The 22931-nt window shown below is 43.9% G+C and overlaps 1 protein-coding gene and 39 non-coding genes across 47 annotated transcripts in view; 39 read left to right on the top strand and 1 right to left on the bottom strand.

Moving 5' to 3' along the window:
- Positions 1–22931, bottom strand: part of cadpsa (Ca2+-dependent activator protein for secretion a) — a 327287-nt gene that overhangs the window by 118415 nt on the left and 185941 nt on the right. The gene's annotated exons all lie outside the window — the stretch shown is intronic.
- Positions 622–734, top strand: trnal-caa (transfer RNA leucine (anticodon CAA)). The gene is made up of 2 exons: positions 622–659; positions 689–734. It is a non-coding gene; the product is annotated as a tRNA-Leu (tRNA).
- Positions 1113–1194, top strand: trnas-uga (transfer RNA serine (anticodon UGA)). The gene has a single exon. It is a non-coding gene; the product is annotated as a tRNA-Ser (tRNA).
- trnas-aga (transfer RNA serine (anticodon AGA)) lies at positions 1492–1573 on the top strand. Its single transcript has one exon. It is a non-coding gene; the product is annotated as a tRNA-Ser (tRNA).
- On the top strand, positions 2220–2332 carry trnal-uaa (transfer RNA leucine (anticodon UAA)). Its single transcript has 2 exons — positions 2220–2257; positions 2287–2332. It is a non-coding gene; the product is annotated as a tRNA-Leu (tRNA).
- Positions 2711–2792, top strand: trnas-uga (transfer RNA serine (anticodon UGA)). The gene has a single exon. It is a non-coding gene; the product is annotated as a tRNA-Ser (tRNA).
- On the top strand, positions 3544–3656 carry trnal-caa (transfer RNA leucine (anticodon CAA)). Its single transcript has 2 exons — positions 3544–3581; positions 3611–3656. It is a non-coding gene; the product is annotated as a tRNA-Leu (tRNA).
- On the top strand, positions 4035–4116 carry trnas-uga (transfer RNA serine (anticodon UGA)). The gene has a single exon. It is a non-coding gene; the product is annotated as a tRNA-Ser (tRNA).
- On the top strand, positions 4414–4495 carry trnas-aga (transfer RNA serine (anticodon AGA)). The gene has a single exon. It is a non-coding gene; the product is annotated as a tRNA-Ser (tRNA).
- Positions 5139–5251, top strand: trnal-caa (transfer RNA leucine (anticodon CAA)). Its single transcript has 2 exons — positions 5139–5176; positions 5206–5251. It is a non-coding gene; the product is annotated as a tRNA-Leu (tRNA).
- Positions 5630–5711, top strand: trnas-uga (transfer RNA serine (anticodon UGA)). The gene has a single exon. It is a non-coding gene; the product is annotated as a tRNA-Ser (tRNA).
- Positions 6009–6090, top strand: trnas-aga (transfer RNA serine (anticodon AGA)). Its single transcript has one exon. It is a non-coding gene; the product is annotated as a tRNA-Ser (tRNA).
- trnal-caa (transfer RNA leucine (anticodon CAA)) lies at positions 8290–8402 on the top strand. Its single transcript has 2 exons — positions 8290–8327; positions 8357–8402. It is a non-coding gene; the product is annotated as a tRNA-Leu (tRNA).
- trnas-uga (transfer RNA serine (anticodon UGA)) lies at positions 8781–8862 on the top strand. Its single transcript has one exon. It is a non-coding gene; the product is annotated as a tRNA-Ser (tRNA).
- On the top strand, positions 9160–9241 carry trnas-aga (transfer RNA serine (anticodon AGA)). The gene has a single exon. It is a non-coding gene; the product is annotated as a tRNA-Ser (tRNA).
- trnal-caa (transfer RNA leucine (anticodon CAA)) lies at positions 9888–10000 on the top strand. Its single transcript has 2 exons — positions 9888–9925; positions 9955–10000. It is a non-coding gene; the product is annotated as a tRNA-Leu (tRNA).
- On the top strand, positions 10379–10460 carry trnas-uga (transfer RNA serine (anticodon UGA)). The gene has a single exon. It is a non-coding gene; the product is annotated as a tRNA-Ser (tRNA).
- Positions 10758–10839, top strand: trnas-aga (transfer RNA serine (anticodon AGA)). The gene has a single exon. It is a non-coding gene; the product is annotated as a tRNA-Ser (tRNA).
- Positions 11486–11598, top strand: trnal-caa (transfer RNA leucine (anticodon CAA)). Its single transcript has 2 exons — positions 11486–11523; positions 11553–11598. It is a non-coding gene; the product is annotated as a tRNA-Leu (tRNA).
- trnas-uga (transfer RNA serine (anticodon UGA)) lies at positions 11977–12058 on the top strand. Its single transcript has one exon. It is a non-coding gene; the product is annotated as a tRNA-Ser (tRNA).
- Positions 12389–12501, top strand: trnal-caa (transfer RNA leucine (anticodon CAA)). The gene is made up of 2 exons: positions 12389–12426; positions 12456–12501. It is a non-coding gene; the product is annotated as a tRNA-Leu (tRNA).
- trnas-uga (transfer RNA serine (anticodon UGA)) lies at positions 12880–12961 on the top strand. The gene has a single exon. It is a non-coding gene; the product is annotated as a tRNA-Ser (tRNA).
- On the top strand, positions 13259–13340 carry trnas-aga (transfer RNA serine (anticodon AGA)). The gene has a single exon. It is a non-coding gene; the product is annotated as a tRNA-Ser (tRNA).
- On the top strand, positions 13987–14099 carry trnal-caa (transfer RNA leucine (anticodon CAA)). Its single transcript has 2 exons — positions 13987–14024; positions 14054–14099. It is a non-coding gene; the product is annotated as a tRNA-Leu (tRNA).
- trnas-uga (transfer RNA serine (anticodon UGA)) lies at positions 14478–14559 on the top strand. Its single transcript has one exon. It is a non-coding gene; the product is annotated as a tRNA-Ser (tRNA).
- Positions 15311–15423, top strand: trnal-caa (transfer RNA leucine (anticodon CAA)). Its single transcript has 2 exons — positions 15311–15348; positions 15378–15423. It is a non-coding gene; the product is annotated as a tRNA-Leu (tRNA).
- On the top strand, positions 15802–15883 carry trnas-uga (transfer RNA serine (anticodon UGA)). The gene has a single exon. It is a non-coding gene; the product is annotated as a tRNA-Ser (tRNA).
- On the top strand, positions 16181–16262 carry trnas-aga (transfer RNA serine (anticodon AGA)). The gene has a single exon. It is a non-coding gene; the product is annotated as a tRNA-Ser (tRNA).
- On the top strand, positions 16909–17021 carry trnal-uaa (transfer RNA leucine (anticodon UAA)). The gene is made up of 2 exons: positions 16909–16946; positions 16976–17021. It is a non-coding gene; the product is annotated as a tRNA-Leu (tRNA).
- Positions 17400–17481, top strand: trnas-uga (transfer RNA serine (anticodon UGA)). Its single transcript has one exon. It is a non-coding gene; the product is annotated as a tRNA-Ser (tRNA).
- On the top strand, positions 17812–17924 carry trnal-caa (transfer RNA leucine (anticodon CAA)). The gene is made up of 2 exons: positions 17812–17849; positions 17879–17924. It is a non-coding gene; the product is annotated as a tRNA-Leu (tRNA).
- On the top strand, positions 18303–18384 carry trnas-uga (transfer RNA serine (anticodon UGA)). Its single transcript has one exon. It is a non-coding gene; the product is annotated as a tRNA-Ser (tRNA).
- On the top strand, positions 18682–18763 carry trnas-aga (transfer RNA serine (anticodon AGA)). Its single transcript has one exon. It is a non-coding gene; the product is annotated as a tRNA-Ser (tRNA).
- On the top strand, positions 19410–19522 carry trnal-caa (transfer RNA leucine (anticodon CAA)). Its single transcript has 2 exons — positions 19410–19447; positions 19477–19522. It is a non-coding gene; the product is annotated as a tRNA-Leu (tRNA).
- trnas-uga (transfer RNA serine (anticodon UGA)) lies at positions 19901–19982 on the top strand. Its single transcript has one exon. It is a non-coding gene; the product is annotated as a tRNA-Ser (tRNA).
- On the top strand, positions 20734–20846 carry trnal-caa (transfer RNA leucine (anticodon CAA)). The gene is made up of 2 exons: positions 20734–20771; positions 20801–20846. It is a non-coding gene; the product is annotated as a tRNA-Leu (tRNA).
- trnas-uga (transfer RNA serine (anticodon UGA)) lies at positions 21225–21306 on the top strand. The gene has a single exon. It is a non-coding gene; the product is annotated as a tRNA-Ser (tRNA).
- On the top strand, positions 21604–21685 carry trnas-aga (transfer RNA serine (anticodon AGA)). Its single transcript has one exon. It is a non-coding gene; the product is annotated as a tRNA-Ser (tRNA).
- On the top strand, positions 22332–22444 carry trnal-uaa (transfer RNA leucine (anticodon UAA)). The gene is made up of 2 exons: positions 22332–22369; positions 22399–22444. It is a non-coding gene; the product is annotated as a tRNA-Leu (tRNA).
- Positions 22823–22904, top strand: trnas-uga (transfer RNA serine (anticodon UGA)). The gene has a single exon. It is a non-coding gene; the product is annotated as a tRNA-Ser (tRNA).

Here is a 22931-nt window from a genome sequence, read left to right as displayed (position 1 = left end):
GCCCACTGTTGAAGGTGTGTCTGCCGAGTTCCTTTCTCGGAACTTACGATCGCTGCTAAAGGTTTGAGACACGCTATTTGGACCAAGTACAGCCATGGCTACAAGGCACGCTCTTGAAAACTCCTGTTGAAGGAATCAGGGTTGACTTGGCTTCTAGGATTTTAATTAGGGACCAGTCTGTTGAAATGAGACCAGCTGTTGGCCGTTGTTCAAGAGCGAGTGGTTTACATGGGGAAACAGGTTCTTAAGAGTCAGCATGGCCAAGTGTTCTAATGAGCTACACAAAGTGGACTTCCTTCCACTGTGTATGAAGACTTTTGGTTTCCCAAGGAAGGTATGGGTTTGAGTAAAAGTCTTGTCAATATCTTTTCAACATGAGTCTGAACTCAGCAGTAGATACTTAAGTGACCAGACTATTGCGTTTTAGTTTCACAAGGATTACAGATTGTTACAATCCAGCATAGCCGATTACTCTCGGGCACTTGACAAAAGATGACTCCTACAGCAAATTGGGCTTTCTGCCTCCAAATGAAGGAATGTATTCAAAATGCACTGCTAAAAATTGTTGCTGGGACGAGACTGGTTTCGATTTTGTTTCCTTTGATTTCAATGTTGCTGTATGTCAGGATGGCCGAGTGGTCTAAGGCGCCAGACTCAAGAGATGCATCTTTCCTTAGTGATTTGGGCTTTCTGGTCTCCGAAGGGAGGCGTGGGTTCAAATCCCACTCCTGACACACTCTAATGATTTTTGATTCGGCTCTTGACACTTGTCCGACAGACTTCACTGCAGGTTTTGCATTTATCTTTGAATTGTGCGCTCATGATGTTGCAACCATCAAAATTGGCTGTTTAGTCTTAAAACCTGATTGTGTAAAACCGAGGAGACATGACAATAAGTGGATTTATTGTGATCCCGATTAACCCCATCTGACCAAAGTCAGCACGAGCCTAACCACTGGATGTCTGAATGTACATGGTTCTTGTGACATGCATGGAACAGAATAACAGCCAATCAAGCAGCCAGTTGAAACTTATACTGTTGCTGAAAATCAGAAATGGGGGCAATCACTGATGTTACTGCTAATGTTAGCACATAATGATAAAGCTCGGAAGTTGTTGTGGCCGAGTGGTTAAGGTGATGGACTTGAAATCCATTGGGGTCTCCCCGCGTACGTTCGAATCCTACCGACAGCGCAATTATTTTCTGGAATTTAGCTCTCTTTCTTCTCTTGGGTTCAGTTTCGTCAGAAAAATGGTGATGTCGGCAAGGTGTGACTGGTTACTCAGCGAATTGGGTCTTCTGATCAAATTAAAGTCTGGATTCAAAGCCCACTGTTGAAGGTGTGTCTGCCGAGTTCCTTTCTCGGAATTTACGATCGCTGCTAAAGGTTTGAGACCCTCTGTAGGCTGTAGGAGATGCTGTTTCTTTCTGCAGTGCCAACTGCTCCATTCAACAAGCACTAGCGTTAATATTAAACATGCATGTGTAAGGTTGTCGTGGCCGAGTGGTTAAGGCGATGGACTAGAAATCCATTGGGTTCTCCCCTCTTAGGTTCAAATCCTGCCGACAACGACCCCATTTTCTGTAAATCAGCTCTGTGTTGTTGATTGAGGAGAACTTTTTGAGCAATGCTGTCGTCAAGGTGTCACTGATGCCGTAGCTATCTGAGCAAATTTGGACCAAGTACAGCCATGGCTACAAGGCACGCTCTTGAAAACTCCTGTTGAAGGAATCAGGGTTGACTTGGCTTCTAGGATTTTAATTAGGGACCAGTCTGTTGAAATGAGACCAGCTGTTGGCCGTTGTTCAAGAGCGAGTTGTTTACATGGGGAAACAGGTTATTAAGAGTCAGCATGGCCAAGTGTTCTAATGAGCTACACAAAGTGGACTTCCTTCCACTGTGTATGAAGACTTTTGGTTTCCCAAGGAAGTTATGGGTTTGAGTAAAAGTCTTGTCAATATCTTTTCAACATGAGTCTGAACTCAGAAGTAGATACTTAAGTGACCAGACTATTGCGTTTTAGTTTCACAAGGATTACAGATTGTTACAATCCAGCATAGCCGATTACTCTCGGGCACTTGACAAAGGATGACTCCTCCAGCAAATTGGTTTCTGCCTCCAAATGAAGGAATGTATTCAAAATGCACTGCGAAAAATTGCTTTGCTGGGACGAGACTGGTTTCAGTTTTGTTTCCTTTGATTTCAATGTTGATGTATGTCAGGATGGCCGAGTGGTCTAAGGCGCCAGACTTAAGAGATGCATCTTTCCTTAGTGATTTGGGCTTTCTGGTCTCCGAAGGGAGGCGTGGGTTCAAATCCTACTCCTGACACCCTCTAGTGATTTTTGATTCGGCTCTTGACACTTGTCCGACAGACTTCACTGCAGGTTTTGCATTTATCTGTGAATTGTGCGCTCATGATGTTGCAACCATCAAAATTGGCTGTTTAGTCTTAAAACCTGATTGTGTAAAACCGAGGAGACATGACAATAAGTGGATTTATTGTGATCCCGATTAACCCCATCTGACCAAAGTCAGCACGAGCCTTACCACTGGATGTCTGAATGTACATGGTTCTTGTGACATGCATGGAACAGAATAACAGCCAATCAAGCAGCCAGTTGAAACTTATACTGTTGCTGAAAATCAGAAATGGGGGCAATCACTGATGTTACTGCTAATGTCAGCACATAATGATAAAGCTCTGAAGTTGTTGTGGCCGAGTGGTTAAGGCGATGGACTTGAAATCCATTGGGGTCTCCCTGCGTAGGTTCGAATCCTGCCGACAACGCAATTATTTTCTGGAATTTAGCTCTCTTTCTTCTCTTGGGTTCAGTTTCGTCAGAAAAATGGTGATGTCGGCAAGGTGTGACTGGTTACTCAGCGAATTGGGTCTTCTGATCAAATTAAAGTCTGGATTCAAAGCCCACTGTTGAAGGTGTGTCTGCCGAGTTCCTTTCTCGGAACTTACGATCGCTGCTAAAGGTTTGAGACACGCTATTTGGACCAAGTACAGCCATGGCTACAAGGCACGCTCTTGAAAACTCCTGTTGAAGGAATCAGGGTTGACTTGGCTTCTAGGATTTTAATTAGGGACCAGTCTGTTGAAATGAGACCAGCTGTTGGCCGTTGTTCAAGTGCGAGTGGTTTACATGGGGAAACAGGTTCTTAAGAGTCAGCATGGCCAAGTGTTCTAATGAGCTACACAAAGTGGACTTCCTTCCACTGTGTATGAAGACTTTTGGTTTCCCAAGGAAGGTATGGGTTTGAGTAAAAGTCTTGTCAATATCTTTTCAACATGAGTCTGAACTCAGCAGTAGATACTTAAGTGACCAGACTATTGCGTTTTAGTTTCACAAGGATTACAGATTGTTACAATCCAGCATAGCCGATTACTCTCGGGCACTTGACAAAAGATGACTCCTACAGCAAATTGGGCTTTCTGCCTCCAAATGAAGGAATGTATTCAAAATGCACTGCTAAAAATTGCTGGGACGAGACTGGTTTCGGTTTTGTTTCCTTTGATTTCAATGTTGCTGTATGTCAGGATGGCCGAGTGGTCTAAGGAGCCAGACTCAAGAGATGCATCTTTCCTTAGTGATTTGGGCTTTCTGGTCTCCGAAGAGAGGTGTGGGTTCAAATCCCACTCCTGACACACTCTAATGATTTTTGATTCGGCTCTTGACACTTGTCCGACAGACTTCACTGCAGGTTTTGCATTTATCTTTGAATTGTGCGCTCATGATGTTGCAACCATCAAAATTGGCTGTTTAGTCTTAAAACCTGATTGTGTAAAACCGAGGAGACATGACAATAAGTGGATTTATTGTGATCCCGATTAACCCCATCTGACCAAAGTCAGCACGAGCCTAATCACTGGATGTCTGAATGTACATGGTTCTTGTGACATGCATGGAACAGAATAACAGCCAATCAAGCAGCCAGTTGAAACTTATACTGTTGCTGAAAATCAGAAATGGGGGCAATCACTGATGTTACTGCTAATGTTAGCACATAATGATAAAGCTCGGAAGTTGTTGTGGCCGAGTGGTTAAGGTGATGGACTTGAAATCCATTGGGGTCTCCCCGCGTAGGTTCGAATCCTACCGACAGCACAATTTTTTTCTGGAATTTAGCTCTCTTTCTTCTCTTGGGTTCAGTTTCGTCAGAAAAATGGTGATGTCGGCAAGGTGTGACTAGTTACTCAGCGAATTGGGTCTTCTGATCAAATTAAAGTCTGGATTCAAAGCCCACTGTTGAAGGTGTGTCTGCCGAGTTCCTTTCTCTGAACTTACGATCGCTGCTAAAGGTTTGAGACCCTCTGTAGGTTGTAGGAGATGCTGTTTCTTTCTGCGGTGCCAACTGCTCCATTCAACAAGCACTAGCGTTAATATTAAACATGCATGTGTAAGGTTGTCGTGGCCGAGTGGTTAAGGCGATGGACTAGAAATCCATTGGGTTCTCACCTCGTAGGTTCGAATCCTGCCGACAACGGCCCCATTTTCTGTAAATCAGCTCTGTGTTGTTGATTGAGGAGAACTTTTTGAGCAATGCTGTCGTCAAGGTGTCACTGATGCCGTAGCTACCTGAGCAAATTTGGACCAAGTACAGCCATGGCTACAAGGCACGCTCTTGAAAACTCCTGTTGAAGGAATCAGGGTTGACTTGGCTTCTAGGATTTTAATTAGGGACCAGTCTGTTGAAATGAGACCAGCTGTTGGCCGTTGTTCAAGAGCGAGTGGTTTACATGGGGAAACAGGTTCTTAAGAGTCAGCATGGCCAAGTGTTCTAATGAGCTACACAAAGTGGACTTCCTTCCACTGTGTATGAAGACTTTTGGTTTCCCAAGGAAGGTATGGGTTTGAGTAAAAGTCTTGTCAATATCTTTTCAACATGAGTCTGAACTCAGCAGTAGATACTTAAGTGACCAGACTATTGCGTTTTAGTTTCACAAGGATTACAGATTGTTACAATCCAGCATAGCCGATTACTCTCGGGCACTTGACAAAAGATGACTCCTACAGCAAATTGGGCTTTCTGCCTCCAAATGAAGGAATGTATTCAAAATGCACTGCTAAAAATTGCTGGGACGAGACTGGTTTCGGTTTTGTTTCCTTTGATTTCAATGTTGCTGTATGTCAGGATGGCCGAGTGGTCTAAGGAGCCAGACTCAAGAGATGCATCTTTCCTTAGTGATTTGGGCTTTCTGGTCTCCGAAGAGAGGCGTGGGTTCAAATCCCACTCCTGACACACTCTAATGATTTTTGATTCGGCTCTTGACACTTGTCCGACAGACTTCACTGCAGGTTTTGCATTTATCTTTGAATTGTGCGCTCATGATGTTGCAACCATCAAAATTGGCTGTTTAGTCTTAAAACCTGATTGTGTAAAACCGAGGAGACATGACAATAAGTGGATTTATTGTGATCCCGATTAACCCCATCTGACCAAAGTCAGCACGAGCCTAATCACTGGATGTCTGAATGTACATGGTTCTTGTGACATGCATGGAACAGAATAACAGCCAATCAAGCAGCCAGTTGAAACTTATACTGTTGCTGAAAATCAGAAATGGGGGCAATCACTGATGTTACTGCTAATGTTAGCACATAATGATAAAGCTCGGAATTTGTTGTGGCCGAGTGGTTAAGGCGATGGACTTGAAATCCATTGGGGTCTCCCTGCGTAGGTTCGAATCCTGCCGACAACGCAATTATTTTCTGGAATTTAGCTCTCTTTCTTCTCTTGGGTTCAGTTTCGTCAGAAAAATGGTGATGTCGGTAAGGTGTGACTGGTTACTCAGCGAATTGGGTCTTCTGATCAAATTAAAGTCTGGATTCAAAGCCCACTGTTGAAGGTGTGTCTGCCGAGTTCCTTTCTCGGAACTTACGATCGCGGCTAAAGGTTTGAGACCCTCTGTAGGCTGTAGGAGATGCTGTTTCTTTCTGCGGTGCCAACTGCTCCATTCAACAAGCACTAGCGTTAATATTAAACATGCATGTGTAAGGTTGTCGTGGCCGAGTGGTTAAGGCGATGGACTAGAAATCCATTGGGTTCTCCCCTCGTAGGTTCGAATCCTGCCGACAACGAACCCATTTTCTGTAAATCAGCTCTGTGTTGTTGATTGAGGAGAACCTTTTGAGCAATGCTGTCGTCAAGGTGTCACTGATGCCGTAGCTACACTCCTGATCAAAATCTTAAGACCAGTTAAAAAATTGCAAGAATTTGCATTTTGCACTGTTGTATCTTAAGAAGGTTCTAAGTAGAGATTCAGAATGCAAAAAGAACAAATGGGAACAAGAGACCAAATGTTTTGAGCAGGCAATTTATTGAAAAGAACAATTTCACTGAAATAGGCTGTTCATCAGCTGATCAAAAGTTTAAGACCACATCCTTTAAAAGCCCAAATCTGTGCAAAAATTTGGATTCCATGTCATTTTCTGTCAAGTAATCACACTGTCAAGACCTTTTGATGGGAAAAGCAAAAAAACTCACTGCCTTCGCAAGTGGCAGGATTGTTGAGCTGCATAGACAAGGCCTCTCACAACGTGCCATCGCTGCTGAGGTTGGACGCAGTAAGACAGTCGTTTTGCATTTCTTAAAAGATCCTGAGGTTTATGGATAAAAAAAATCAAGTGGTAGACCCAAAAAAATCTTACCGGCACTGAGCCGGAGGATCCGAATGGCTGTTCATCAAGACACGGGGCGATGCTCATCCCAAATTAAAGCCATTACTGGTGCTGACTGCAGCCCAATAACCATCAGACGGCATCTGCAAAGGAACGGCTTCAAAAACAAAAAACGTCTTCAAAGGCCACGTCTCCTGCAACGCCACAAAATTGCCCGTTTGGCCTTTGCAAGGGAGCACCAAACATGGGACGTTCAAAGTTGGAAGAAAGTTTTATTCTCTGATGAGAAAATAATTAACCTTGATGGTCTTGATGCATTCCAACGCTACTGGCATGACAAGGAGATGCCACCTGAAATTTTTTCAACAAGGCACAGCAGAGGGGGCGCCATCATGATCTGGGATGCTTTTTCCTTCAATGGAACAATGGAGCTCCAGGTTGTGCAGGGGCATCAAACAGCAGCTGGCTACGTGGAGATGTTGCAGCGGGCATCCCTCATGACTGAGGGCCCTCGTCTGTGTGGTGATGACTGGGTTTTTCAGCAGGACAATGCTGCAATTCGCAATGCCCGTCTGACAAAGGATTTTTTTCAGGAGAATAACATCACTCTTTTGGATCATCCTGCATGTTCCCCTGATCTAAATCCAATTGAGAACATTTGGGGATGGATGGCAAGGGAAGTTTACAAAAATGGACATCAGTTCCAGACAGTGGATGCCCTTCGTGAAGCCATCTTCACCACTTGGAGCAACATTCCTACAAGCCTTTTGGAAACACTCGCATCAAGCACGCCAACACAAATTTTTGAAGTGATCAACAATAATGGTGGAGTTACTCATTACTGAGTCTGTTTTCGAGACTTTAATTTCTGTTTTAGGGCTTTTTTTGAGCTATGGTCTTAAACTTTTGATCAGCTGATGAACAGCCTATTTCAGTTAAATTGTTCTTTTCAATTAATTGCCTGTTCAAAACATTTGGTCTCTTGTTCCCATTTCTTCTTTTTGCATTCTGAAACTCTACTTAGAACCTTCTTAAGATACAACAGTGCAAAATGCAAATTCTTGCAATTTTTTAACTGGTCTTAAGATTTTGATCAGGAGTGTACCTGAGCAAATTTGGACCAAGTACAGCCATGGCTACAAGGCACGCTCTTGAAAACTCCTGTTGAAGGAATCAGGGTTGACTTGGCTTCTAGGATTTTAATTAGGGACCAGTCTGTTGAAATGAGACCAGCTGTTGGCCGTTGTTCAAGAGCGAGTTGTTTACATGGGGAAACAGGTTCTTAAGAGTCAGCATGGCCAAGTGTTCTAATGAGCTACACAAAGTGGACTTCCTTCCACTGTGTATGAAGACTTTTGGTTTCCCAAGGAAGTTATGGGTTTGAGTAAAAGTCTTGTCAATATCTTTTCAACATGAGTCTGAACTCAGAAGTAGATACTTAAGTGACCAGACTATTGCGTTTTAGTTTCACAAGGATTACAGATTGTTACAATCCAGCATAGCCGATTACTCTCGGGCACTTGACAAAGGATGACTCCTCCAGCAAATTGGTTTCTGCCTCCAAATGAAGGAATGTATTCAAAATGCACTGCTAAAAATTGCTTTGCTGGGACGAGACTGGTTTCAGTTTTGTTTCCTTTGATTTCAATGTTGCTGTATGTCAGGATGGGCGAGTGGTCTAAGGCGCCAGACTCAAGAGATGCATCTTTCCTTAGTGATTTGGGCTTTCTGGTCTCCGAAGGGAGGCGTGGGTTCAAATCCCACTCCTGACACCCTCTACTGATTTTTGATTCGGCTCTTGACACTTGTCCGACAGACTTCACTGCAGGTTTTGCATTTATCTTTGAATTGTGCGCTCATGATGTTGCAACCATCAAAATTGGCTGTATAGTCTTAAAACCTGATTGTGTAAAACCGAGGAGACATGACAATAAGTGGATTTATTGTGATCCCGATTAACCCCATCTGACCAAAGTCAGCACGAGCCTTACCACTGGATGTCTGAATGTACATGGTTCTTGTGACATGCATGGAACAGAATAACAGCCAATCAAGCAGCCAGTTGAAACTTATACTGTTGCTGAAAATCAGAAATGGGGGCAATCACTGATGTTACTGCTAATGTCAGCACATAATGATAAAGCTTCGAAGTTGTTGTGGCCGAGTGGTTAAGGCGATGGACTTGAAATCCATTGGGGTCTCCCTGCGTAGGTTCGAATCCTGCCGACAACGCAATTATTTTCTGGAATTTAGCTCTCTTTCTTCTCTTGGGTTCAGTTTCGTCAGAAAAATGGTGATGTCGGCAAGGTGTGACTGGTTACTCAGCGAATTGGGTCTTCTGATCAAATTAAAGTCTGGATTCAAAGCCCACTGTTGAAGGTGTGTCTGCCGAGTTCCTTTCTCGGAACTTACGATCGCTGCTAAAGGTTTGAGACCCTCTGTAGGTTGTAGGAGATGCTGTTTCTTTCTGCGGTGCCAACTGCTCCATTCAACAAGCACTAGCGTTAATATTAAACATGCATGTGTAAGGTTGTCGTGGCCGAGTGGTTAAGGAGATGGACTAGAAATCCATTGGGTTCTCACCTCGTAGGTTCGAATCCTGCCGACAACGACCCCATTTTCTGTAAATCAGCTCTGTGTTGTTGATTGAGGAGAACTTTTTGAGCAATGCTGTCGTCAAGGTGTCACTGATGCCGTAGCTACCTGAGCAAATTTGGACCAAGTACAGCCATGGCTACAAGGCACGCTCTTGAAAACTCCTGTTGAAGGAATCAGGGTTGACTTGGCTTCTAGGATTTTAATTAGGGACCAGTCTGTTGAAATGAGACCAGCTGTTGGCCGTTGTTCAAGAGCGAGTGGTTTACATGGTGAAACAGGTTCTTAAGAGTCAGCATGGCCAAGTGTTCTAATGAGCTACACAAAGTGGACTTCCTTCCACTGTGTATGAAGACTTTTGGTTTCCCAAGGAAGGTATGGGTTTGAGTAAAAGTCTTGTCAATATCTTTTCAACATGAGTCTGAACTCAGCAGTAGATACTTAAGTGACCAGACTATTGCGTTTTAGTTTCACAAGGATTACAGATTGTTACAATCCAGCATAGCCGATTACTCTCGGGCACTTGACAAAAGATGACTCCTACAGCAAATTGGGCTTTCTGCCTCCAAATGAAGGAATGGATTCAAAATGCACTGCTAAAAATTGTTGCTGGGACGAGACTGGTTTCGGTTTTGTTTCCTTTGATTTCAATGTTGCTGTATGTCAGGATGGCCGAGTGGTCTAAGGCGCCAGACTCAAGAGATGCATCTTTCCTTAGTGATTTGGGCTTTCTGGTCTCCGAAGGGAGGCGTGGGTTCAAATCCCACTCCTGACACCCTCTAATGATTTTTGATTCGGCTCTTGACACTTGTCCGACAGACTTCACTGCAGGTTTTGCATTTATCTTTGAATTGTGCGCTCATGATGTTGCAACCATCAAAATTGGCTGTTTAGTCTTAAAACCTGATTGTGTAAAACCGAGGAGACATGACAATAAGTGGATTTATTGTGATCCCGATTAACCCCATCTGACCAAAGTCAGCACGAGCCTAACCACTGGATGTCTGAATGTACATGGTTCTTGTGACATGCATGGAACAGAATAACAGCCAATCAAGCAGCCAGTTGAAACTTATACTGTTGCTGAAAATCAGAAATGGGGGCAATCACTGATGTTACTGCTAATGTTAGCACATAATGATAAAGCTCGGAATTTGTTGTGGCCGAGTGGTTAAGGCGATGGACTTGAAATCCATTGGGGTCTCCCTGCGTAGGTTCGAATCCTGCCGACAACGCAATTATTTTCTGGAATTTAGCTCTCTTTCTTCTCTTGGGTTCAGTTTCGTCAGAAAAATGGTGATGTCGGCAAGGTGTGACTGGTTACTCAGCGAATTGGGTCTTCTGATCAAATTAAAGTCTGGATTCAAAGCCCACTGTTGAAGGTGTGTCTGCCGAGTTCCTTTCTCGGAACTTACGATCGCTGCTAAAGGTTTGAGACCCTCTGTAGGCTGTAGGAGATGCTGTTTCTTTCTGCGGTGCCAACTGCTCCATTCAACAAGCACTAGCGTTAATATTAAACATGCATGTGTAAGGTTGTCGTGGCCGAGTGGTTAAGGCGATGGACTAGAAATCCATTGGGTTCTCCCCTCGTAGGTTCGAATCCTGCCGACAACGAACCCATTTTCTGTAAATCAGCTCTGTGTTGTTGATTGAGGAGAACCTTTTGAGCAATGCTGTCGTCAAGGTGTCACTGATGCCGTAGCTACCTGAGCAAATTTGGACCAAGTACAGCCATGGCTACAAGGCACGCTCTTGAAAACTCCTGTTGAAGGAATCAGGGTTGACTTGGCTTCTAGGATTTTAATTAGGGACCAGTCTGTTGAAATGAGACCAGCTGTTGGCCGTTGTTCAAGAGCGAGTTGTTTACATGGGGAAACAGGTTCTTAAGAGTCAGCATGGCCAAGTGTTCTAATGAGCTACACAAAGTGGACTTCCTTCCACTGTGTATGAAGACTTTTGGTTTCCCAAGGAAGTTATGGGTTTGAGTAAAAGTCTTGTCAATATCTTTTCAACATGAGTCTGAACTCAGAAGTAGATACTTAAGTGACCAGACTATTGCGTTTTAGTTTCACAAGGATTACAGATTGTTACAATCCAGCATAGCCGATTACTCTCGGGCACTTGACAAAGGATGACTCCTCCAGCAAATTGGTTTCTGCCTCCAAATGAAGGAATGTATTCAAAATGCACTGCGAAAAATTGCTTTGCTGGGACGAGACTGGTTTCAGTTTTGTTTCCTTTGATTTCAATGTTGCTGTATGTCAGGATGGCCGAGTGGTCTAAGGCGCCAGACTCAAGAGATGCATCTTTCCTTAGTGATTTGGGCTTTCTGGTCTCCGAAGGGAGGCGTGGGTTCAAATCCCACTCCTGACACACTCTATTGATTTTTGATTCGGCTCTTGACACTTGTCCGACAGACTTCACTGCAGGTTTTGCATTTATCTTTGAATTGTGCGCTCATGATGTTGCAACCATCAAAATTGGCTGTTTAGTCTTAAAACCTGATTGTGTAAAACCGAGGAGACATGACAATAAGTGGATTTATTGTGATCCCGATTAACCCCATCTGACCAAAGTCAGCACGAGCCTAACCACTGGATGTCTGAATGTACATGGTTCTTGTGACATGCATGGAACAGAATAACAGCCAATCAAGCAGCCAGTTGAAACTTATACTGTTGCTGAAAATCAGAAATGGGGGCAATCACTGATGTTACTGCTAATGTTAGCACATAATGATAAAGCTCGGAAGTTGTTGTGGTCGAGTGGTTAAGGTGATGGACTTGAAATCCATTGGGGTCTCCCCGCGTAGGTTCGAATCCTACCGATAGCGCAATTATTTTCTGGAATTTAGCTCTCTTTCTTCTCTTGGGTTCAGTTTCGTCAGAAAAATGGTGATGTCGGCAAGGTGTGACTGGTTACTCAGCGAATTGGGTCTTCTGATCAAATTAAAGTCTGGATTCAAAGCCCACTGTTGAAGGTTTGAGACACGCTATTTGGACCAAGTACAGCCATGGCTACAAGGCACGCTCTTGAAAACTCCTGTTGAAGGAATCAGGGTTGACTTGGCTTCTAGGATTTTAATTAGGGACCAGTCTGTTCCTTTCTCGGAACTTACGATCGCTGCTAAAGGTTTGAGACCCTCTGTAGGCTGTAGGAGGATGTCAGGATGGCCGAGTGGTCTAAGGCGCCAGACTCAAGAGATGCATCTTTCCTTAGTGATTTGGGCTTTCTGGTCTCCGAAGGGAGGCGTGGGTTCAAATCACACTCCTGACACACTCTAATGATTTTTGATTCGGCTCTTGACACTTGTCCGACAGACTTCACTGCAGGTTTTGCATTTATCTTTGAATTGTGCGCTCATGATGTTGCAACCATCAAAATTGGCTGTTTAGTCTTAAAACCTGATTGTGTAAAACCGAGGAGACATGACAATAAGTGGATTTATTGTGATCCCGATTAACCCCATCTGACCAAAGTCAGCACGAGCCTAACCACTGGATGTCTGAATGTACATGGTTCTTGTGACATGCATGGAACAGAATAACAGCCAATCAAGCAGCCAGTTGAAACTTATACTGTTGCTGAAAATCAGAAATGGGGGCAATCACTGATGTTACTGCTAATGTTAGCACATAATGATAAAGCTCGTAAGTTGTTGTGGTCGAGTGGTTAAGGTGATGGACTTGAAATCCATTGGGGTCTCCCCGCGTAGGTTCGAATCCTACCGATAGCGCAATTATTTTCTGGAATTTAGCTCTCTTTCTTCTCTTGGGTTCAGTTTCGTCAGAAAAATGGTGATGTCGGCAAGGTGTGACTGGTTACTCAGCGAATTGGGTCTTCTGATCAAATTAAAGTCTGGATTCAAAGCCCACTGTTGAAGGTGTGTCTGCCGAGTTCCTTTCTCGGAACTTACGATCGCTGCTAAAGGGTTGAGACCCTCTGTAGGCTGTAGGAGATGCTGTTTCTTTCTGCGGTGCCAACTGCTCCATTCAACAAGCACTAGCGTTAATATTAAACATGCATGTGTAAGGTTGTCGTGGCCGAGTGGTTAAGGCGATGGACTAGAAATCCATTGGGTTGTCCCCTCGTAGGTTCGAATCCTGCCGACAACGACCCCATTTTCTGTAAATCAGCTCTGTGTTGTTGATTGAGGAGAACTTTTTGAGCAATGCTGTCGTCAAGGTGTCACTGATGCCGTAGCTACCTGAGCAAATTTGGACCAAGTACAGCCATGGCTACAAGGCACGCTCTTGAAAACTCCTGTTGAAGGAATCAGGGTTGACTTGGCTTCTAGGATTTTAATTAGGGACCAGTCTGTTGAAATGAGACCAGCTGTTGGCCGTTGTTCAAGAGTGAGTTGTTTACATGGGGAAACAGGTTCTTAAGAGTCAGCATGGCCAAGTGTTCTAATGAGCTACACAAAGTGGACTTCCTTCCACTGTGTATGAAGACTTTTGGTTTCCCAAGGAAGTTATGGGTTTGAGTAAAAGTCTTGTCAATATCTTTTCAACATGAGTCTGAACTCAGAAGTAGATACTTAAGTGACCAGACTATTGCGTTTTAGTTTCACAAGGATTACAGATTGTTACAATCCAGCATAGCCGATTACTCTCGGGCACTTGACAAAGGATGACTCCTCCAGCAAATTGGTTTCTGCCTCCAAATGAAGGAATGTATTCAAAATGCACTGCTAAAAATTGCTTTGCTGGGACGAGACTGGTTTCAGTTTTGTTTCCTTTGATTTCAATGTTGCTGTATGTCAGGATGGCCGAGTGGTCTAAGGCGCCAGACTCAAGAGATGCATCTTTCCTTAGTGATTTGGGCTTTCTGGTCTCCGAAGGGAGGCGTGGGTTCAAATCCCACTCCTGACACCCTCTACTGATTTTTGATTCGGCTCTTGACACTTGTCCGACAGACTTCACTGCAGGTTTTGCATTTATCTTTGAATTGTGCGCTCATGATGTTGCAACCATCAAAATTGGCTGTATAGTCTTAAAACCTGATTGTGTAAAACCGAGGAGACATGACAATAAGTGGATTTATTGTGATCCCGATTAACCCCATCTGACCAAAGTCAGCACGAGCCTTACCACTGGATGTCTGAATGTACATGGTTCTTGTGACATGCATGGAACAGAATAACAGCCAATCAAGCAGCCAGTTGAAACTTATACTGTTGCTGAAAATCAGAAATGGGGGCAATCACTGATGTTACTGCTAATGTCAGCACATAATGATAAAGCTCTGAAGTTGTTGTGGCCGAGTGGTTAAGGCGATGGACTTGAAATCCATTGGGGTCTCCCTGCCTAGGTTCGAATCCTGCCGACAACGCAATTATTTTCTGGAATTTAGCTCTCTTTCTTCTCTTGGGTTCAGTTTCGTCAGAAAAATGGTGATGTCGGCAAGGTGTGACTGGTTACTCAGCGAATTGGGTCTTCTGATCAAATTAAAGTCTGGATTCAAAGCCCACTGTTGAAGGTGTGTCTGCCGAGTTCCTTTCTCGGAACTTACGATCGCTGCTAAAGGTTTGAGACACGCTATTTGGACCAAGTACAGCCATGGCTACAAGGCACGCTCTTGAAAACTCCTGTTGAAGGAATCAGGGTTGACTTGGCTTCTAGGATTTTAATTAGGGACCAGTCTGTTGAAATGAGACCAGCTGTTGGCCGTTGTTCAAGAGCGAGTGGTTTACATGGGGAAACAGGTTCTTAAGAGTCAGCATGGCCAAGTGTTCTAATGAGCTACACAAAGTGGACTTCCTTCCACTGTGTATGAAGACTTTTGGTTTCCCAAGGAAGGTATGGGTTTGAGTAAAAGTCTTGTCAATATCTTTTCAACATGAGTCTGAACTCAGCAGTAGATACTTAAGTGACCAGACTATTGCGTTTTAGTTTCACAAGGATTACAGATTGTTACAATCCAGCATAGCCGATTACTCTCGGGCACTTGACAAAAGATGACTCCTACAGCAAATTGGGCTTTCTGCCTCCAAATGAAGGAATGTATTCAAAATGCACTGCTAAAAATTGCTGGGACGAGACTGGTTTCGATTTTGTTTCCTTTGATTTCAATGTTGCTGTATGTCAGGATGGCCGAGTGGTCTAAGGCGCCAGACTCAAGAGATGCATCTTTCCTTAGTGATTTGGGCTTTCTGGTCTCCGAAGGGAGGCGTGGGTTCAAATCCCACTCCTGACACACTCTAATGATTTTTGATTCGGCTCTTGACACTTGTCCGACAGACTTCACTGCAGGTTTTGCATTTATCTTTGAATTGTGCGCTCATGATGTTGCAACCATCAAAATTGGCTGTTTAGTCTTAAAACCTGATTGTGTAAAACCGAGGAGACATGACAATAAGTGGATTTATTGTGATCCCGATTAACCCCATCTGACCAAAGTCAGCACGAGCCTAACCACTGGATGTCTGAATGTACATGGTTCTTGTGACATGCATGGAACAGAATAACAGCCAATCAAGCAGCCAGTTGAAACTTATACTGTTGCTGAAAATCAGAAATGGGGGCAATCACTGATGTTACTGCTAATGTTAGCACATAATGATAAAGCTCGGAAGTTGTTGTGGCCGAGTGGTTAAGGTGATGGACTTGAAATCCATTGGGGTCTCCCCGCGTAGGTTCGAATCCTACCGACAGCGCAATTATTTTCTGGAATTTAGCTCTCTTTCTTCTCTTGGGTTCAGTTTCGTCAGAAAAATGGTGATGTCGGCAAGGTGTGACTGGTTACTCAGCGAATTGGGTCTTCTGATCAAATTAAAGTCTGGATTCAAAGCCCACTGTTGAAGGTGTGTCTGCCGAGTTCCTTTCTCGGAACTTACGATCGCTGCTAAAGGTTTGAGACCCTCTGTAGGCTGTAGGAGATGCTGTTTCTTTCTGCGGTGCCAACTGCTCCATTCAACAAGCACTAGCGTTAATATTAAACATGCATGTGTAAGGTTGTCGTGGCCGAGTGGTTAAGGCGATGGACTAGAAATCCATTGGGTTCTCCCCTCGTAGGTTCAAATCCTGCCGACAACGACCCCATTTTCTGTAAATCAGCTCTGTGTTGTTGATTGAGGAGAACTTTTTGAGCAATGCTGTCGTCAAGGTGTCACTGATGCCGTAGCTACCTGAGCAAATTTGGACCAAGTACAGCCATGGCTACAAGGCACGCTCTTGAAAACTCCTGTTGAAGGAATCAGGGTTGACTTGGCTTCTAGGATTTTAATTAGGGACCAGTCTGTTGAAATGAGACCAGCTGTTGGCCGTTGTTCAAGAGCGAGTTGTTTACATGGGGAAACAGGTTATTAAGAGTCAGCATGGCCAAGTGTTCTAATGAGCTACACAAAGTGGACTTCCTTCCACTGTGTATGAAGACTTTTGGTTTCCCAAGGAAGTTATGGGTTTGAGTAAAAGTCTTGTCAATATCTTTTCAACATGAGTCTGAACTCAGAAGTAGATACTTAAGTGACCAGACTATTGCGTTTTAGTTTCACAAGGATTACAGATTGTTACAATCCAGCATAGCCGATTACTCTCGGGCACTTGACAAAGGATGACTCCTCCAGCAAATTGGTTTCTGCCTCCAAATGAAGGAATGTATTCAAAATGCACTGCGAAAAATTGCTTTGCTGGGACGAGACTGGTTTCAGTTTTGTTTCCTTTGATTTCAATGTTGCTGTATGTCAGGATGGCCGAGTGGTCTAAGGCGCCAGACTTAAGAGATGCATCTTTCCTTAGTGATTTGGGCTTTCTGGTCTCCGAAGGGAGGCGTGGGTTCAAATCCCACTCCTGACACACTCTATTGATTTTTGATTCGGCTCTTGACACTTGTCCGACAGACTTCACTGCAGGTTTTGCATTTATCTTTGAATTGTGCGCTCATGATGTTGCAACCATCAAAATTGGCTGTTTAGTCTTAAAACCTGATTGTGTAAAACCGAGGAGACATGACAATAAGTGGATTTATTGTGATCCCGATTAACCCCATCTGACCAAAGTCAGCACGAGCCTAACCACTGGATGTCTGAATGTACATGGTTCTTGTGACATGCATGGAACAGAATAACAGCCAATCAAGCAGCCAGTTGAAACTTATACTGTTGCTGAAAATCAGAAATGGGGGCAATCACTGATGTTACTGCTAATGTTAGCACATAATGATAAAGCTCGGAAGTTGTTGTGGTCGAGTGGTTAAGGTGATGGACTTGAAATCCATTGGGGTCTCCCCGCGTAGGTTCGAATCCTACCGATAGCGCAATTATTTTCTGGAATTTAGCTCTCTTTCTTCTCTTGGGTTCAGTTTCGTCAGAAAAATGGTGATGTCGGCAAGGTGTGACTGGTTACTCAGCGAATTGGGTCTTCTGATCAAATTAAAGTCTGGATTCAAAGCCCACTGTTGAAGGTTTGAGACACGCTATTTGGACCAAGTACAGCCATGGCTACAAGGCACGCTCTTGAAAACTCCTGTTGAAGGAATCAGGGTTGACTTGGCTTCTAGGATTTTAATTAGGGACCAGTCTGTTCCTTTCTCGGAACTTACGATCGCTGCTAAAGGTTTGAGACCCTCTGTAGGCTGTAGGAGGATGTCAGGATGGCCGAGTGGTCTAAGGCGCCAGACTCAAGAGATGCATCTTTCCTTAGTGATTTGGGCTTTCTGGTCTCCGAAGGGAGGCGTGGGTTCAAATCACACTCCTGACACACTCTAATGATTTTTGATTCGGCTCTTGACACTTGTCCGACAGACTTCACTGCAGGTTTTGCATTTATCTTTGAATTGTGCGCTCATGATGTTGCAACCATCAAAATTGGCTGTTTAGTCTTAAAACCTGATTGTGTAAAACCGAGGAGACATGACAATAAGTGGATTTATTGTGATCCCGATTAACCCCATCTGACCAAAGTCAGCACGAGCCTAACCACTGGATGTCTGAATGTACATGGTTCTTGTGACATGCATGGAACAGAATAACAGCCAATCAAGCAGCCAGTTGAAACTTATACTGTTGCTGAAAATCAGAAATGGGGGCAATCACTGATGTTACTGCTAATGTTAGCACATAATGATAAAGCTCGTAAGTTGTTGTGGTCGAGTGGTTAAGGTGATGGACTTGAAATCCATTGGGGTCTCCCCGCGTAGGTTCGAATCCTACCGATAGCGCAATTATTTTCTGGAATTTAGCTCTCTTTCTTCTCTTGGGTTCAGTTTCGTCAGAAAAATGGTGATGTCGGCAAGGTGTGACTGGTTACTCAGCGAATTGGGTCTTCTGATCAAATTAAAGTCTGGATTCAAAGCCCACTGTTGAAGGTGTGTCTGCCGAGTTCCTTTCTCGGAACTTACGATCGCTGCTAAAGGGTTGAGACCCTCTGTAGGCTGTAGGAGATGCTGTTTCTTTCTGCGGTGCCAACTGCTCCATTCAACAAGCACTAGCGTTAATATTAAACATGCATGTGTAAGGTTGTCGTGGCCGAGTGGTTAAGGCGATGGACTAGAAATCCATTGGGTTGTCCCCTCGTAGGTTCGAATCCTGCCGACAACGACCCCATTTTCTGTAAATCAGCTCTGTGTTGTTGATTGAGGAGAACTTTTTGAGCAATGCTGTCGTCAAGGTGTCACTGATGCCGTAGCTACCTGAGCAAATTTGGACCAAGTACAGCCATGGCTACAAGGCACGCTCTTGAAAACTCCTGTTGAAGGAATCAGGGTTGACTTGGCTTCTAGGATTTTAATTAGGGACCAGTCTGTTGAAATGAGACCAGCTGTTGGCCGTTGTTCAAGAGTGAGTTGTTTACATGGGGAAACAGGTTCTTAAGAGTCAGCATGGCCAAGTGTTCTAATGAGCTACACAAAGTGGACTTCCTTCCACTGTGTATGAAGACTTTTGGTTTCCCAAGGAAGTTATGGGTTTGAGTAAAAGTCTTGTCAATATCTTTTCAACATGAGTCTGAACTCAGAAGTAGATACTTAAGTGACCAGACTATTGCGTTTTAGTTTCACAAGGATTACAGATTGTTACAATCCAGCATAGCCGATTACTCTCGGGCACTTGACAAAGGATGACTCCTCCAGCAAATTGGTTTCTGCCTCCAAATGAAGGAATGTATTCAAAATGCACTGCTAAAAATTGCTTTGCTGGGACGAGACTGGTTTCAGTTTTGTTTCCTTTGATTTCAATGTTGCTGTATGTCAGGATGGCCGAGTGGTCTAAGGCGCCAGACTCAAGAGATGCATCTTTCCTTAGTGATTTGGGCTTTCTGGTCTCCGAAGGGAGGCGTGGGTTCAAATCCCACTCCTGACACCCTCTACTGATTTTTGATTCGGCTCTTGACACTTGTCCGACAGACTTCACTGCAGGTTTTGCATTTATCTTTGAATTGTGCGCTCATGATGTTGCAACCATCAAAATTGGCTGTATAGTCTTAAAACCTGATTGTGTAAAACCGAGGAGACATGACAATAAGTGGATTTATTGTGATCCCGATTAACCCCATCTGACCAAAGTCAGCACGAGCCTTACCACTGGATGTCTGAATGTACATGGTTCTTGTGACATGCATGGAACAGAATAACAGCCAATCAAGCAGCCAGTTGAAACTTATACTGTTGCTGAAAATCAGAAATGGGGGCAATCACTGATGTTACTGCTAATGTCAGCACATAATGATAAAGCTCTGAAGTTGTTGTGGCCGAGTGGTTAAGGCGATGGACTTGAAATCCATTGGGGTCTCCCTGCCTAGGTTCGAATCCTGCCGACAACGCAATTATTTTCTGGAATTTAGCTCTCTTTCTTCTCTTGGGTTCAGTTTCGTCAGAAAAATGGTGATGTCGGCAAGGTGTGACTGGTTACTCAGCGAATTGGGTCTTCTGATCAAATTAAAGTCTGGATTCAAAGCCCACTGTTGAAGGTGTGTCTGCCGAGTTCCTTTCTCGGAACTTACGATCGCTGCTAAAGGTTTGAGACACGCTATTTGGACCAAGTACAGCCATGGCTACAAGGCACGCTCTTGAAAACTCCTGTTGAAGGAATCAGGGTTGACTTGGCTTCTAGGATTTTAATTAGGGACCAGTCTGTTGAAATGAGACCAGCTGTTGGCCGTTGTTCAAGAGCGAGTGGTTTACATGGGGAAACAGGTTCTTAAGAGTCAGCATGGCCAAGTGTTCTAATGAGCTACACAAAGTGGACTTCCTTCCACTGTGTATGAAGACTTTTGGTTTCCCAAGGAAGGTATGGGTTTGAGTAAAAGTCTTGTCAATATCTTTTCAACATGAGTCTGAACTCAGCAGTAGATACTTAAGTGACCAGACTATTGCGTTTTAGTTTCACAAGGATTACAGATTGTTACAATCCAGCATAGCCGATTACTCTCGGGCACTTGACAAAAGATGACTCCTACAGCAAATTGGGCTTTCTGCCTCCAAATGAAGGAATGTATTCAAAATGCACTGCTAAAAATTGCTGGGACGAGACTGGTTTCGATTTTGTTTCCTTTGATTTCAATGTTGCTGTATGTCAGGATGGCCGAGTGGTCTAAGGCGCCAGACTCAAGAGATGCATCTTTCCTTAGTGATTTGGGCTTTCTGGTCTCCGAAGGGAGGCGTGGGTTCAAATCCCACTCCTGACACACTCTAATGATTTTTGATTCGGCTCTTGACACTTGTCCGACAGACTTCACTGCAGGTTTTGCATTTATCTTTGAATTGTGCGCTCATGATGTTGCAACCATCAAAATTGGCTGTTTAGTCTTAAAACCTGATTGTGTAAAACCGAGGAGACATGACAATAAGTGGATTTATTGTGATCCCGATTAACCCCATCTGACCAAAGTCAGCACGAGCCTAACCACTGGATGTCTGAATGTACATGGTTCTTGTGACATGCATGGAACAGAATAACAGCCAATCAAGCAGCCAGTTGAAACTTATACTGTTGCTGAAAATCAGAAATGGGGGCAATCACTGATGTTACTGCTAATGTTAGCACATAATGATAAAGCTCGGAAGTTGTTGTGGCCGAGTGGTTAAGGTGATGGACTTGAAATCCATTGGGGTCTCCCCGCGTAGGTTCGAATCCTACCGACAGCGCAATTATTTTCTGGAATTTAGCTCTCTTTCTTCTCTTGGGTTCAGTTTCGTCAGAAAAATGGTGATGTCGGCAAGGTGTGACTGGTTACTCAGCGAATTGGGTCTTCTGATCAAATTAAAGTCTGGATTCAAAGCCCACTGTTGAAGGTGTGTCTGCCGAGTTCCTTTCTCGGAACTTACGATCGCTGCTAAAGGTTTGAGACCCTCTGTAGGCTGTAGGAGATGCTGTTTCTTTCTGCGGTGCCAACTGCTCCATTCAACAAGCACTAGCGTTAATATTAAACATGCATGTGTAAGGTTGTCGTGGCCGAGTGGTTAAGGCGATGGACTAGAAATCCATTGGGTTCTCCCCTCGTAGGTTCAAATCCTGCCGACAACGACCCCATTTTCTGTAAATCAGCTCTGTGTTGTTGATTGAGGAGAACTTTTTGAGCAATGCTGTCGTCAAGGTGTCACTGATGCCGTAGCTACCTGAGCAAATTTGGACCAAGTACAGCCATGGCTACAAGGCACGCTCTTGAAAACTCCTGTTGAAGGAATCAGGGTTGACTTGGCTTCTAGGATTTTAATTAGGGACCAGTCTGTTGAAATGAGACCAGCTGTTGGCCGTTGTTCAAGAGCGAGTTGTTTACATGGGGAAACAGGTTATTAAGAGTCAGCATGGCCAAGTGTTCTAATGAGCTACACAAAGTGGACTTCCTTCCACTGTGTATGAAGACTTTTGGTTTCCCAAGGAAGTTATGGGTTTGAGTAAAAGTCTTGTCAATATCTTTTCAACATGAGTCTGAACTCAGAAGTAGATACTTAAGTGACCAGACTATTGCGTTTTAGTTTCACAAGGATTACAGATTGTTACAATCCAGCATAGCCGATTACTCTCGGGCACTTGACAAAGGATGACTCCTCCAGCAAATTGGTTTCTGCCTCCAAATGAAGGAATGTATTCAAAATGCACTGCTAAAAATTGCTTTGCTGGGACGAGACTGGTTTCAGTTTTGTTTCCTTTGATTTCAATGTTGTTGTATGTCAGGATGGCCGAGTGGTCTAAGGCGCCAGACTTAAGAGATGCATCTTTCCTTAGTGATTTGGGCTTTCTGGTCTCCGAAGGGAGGCGTGGGTTCAAATCCCACTCCTGACACCCTCTAGTGATTTTTGATTCGGCTCTTGACACTTGTCCGACAGGCTTCACTGCAGGTTTTGCATTTATCTGTGAATTGTGCGCTCATGATGTTGCAACCATCAAAATTGGCTGTTTAGTCTTAAAACCTGATTGTGTAAAACCGAGGAGACATGACAATAAGTGGATTTATTGTGATCCCGATTAACCCCATCTGACCAAAGTCAGCACGAGCCTTACCACTGGATGTCTGAATGTACATGGTTCTTGTGACATGCATGGAACAGAATAACAGCCAATCAAGCAGCCAGTTGAAACTTATACTGTTGCTGAAAATCAGAAATGGGGGCAATCACTGATGTTACTGCTAATGTCAGCACATAATGATAAAGCTCGTAAGTTGTTGTGGCCGAGTGGTTAAGGCGATGGACTTGAAATCCATTGGGGTCTCCCTGCGTAGGTTCGAATCCTGCCGACAACGCAATTATTTTCTGGAATTTAGCTCTCT

This window comes from Festucalex cinctus, chromosome 8, assembly GCF_051991245.1.
Source record: "Festucalex cinctus isolate MCC-2025b chromosome 8, RoL_Fcin_1.0, whole genome shotgun sequence".
Taxonomy (NCBI): Eukaryota; Metazoa; Chordata; class Actinopteri; order Syngnathiformes; family Syngnathidae; genus Festucalex; species Festucalex cinctus.
The sequence above is the reverse complement of the archived record's forward strand: the minus strand, read 5'-3'. Positions and strand labels throughout refer to the sequence as shown.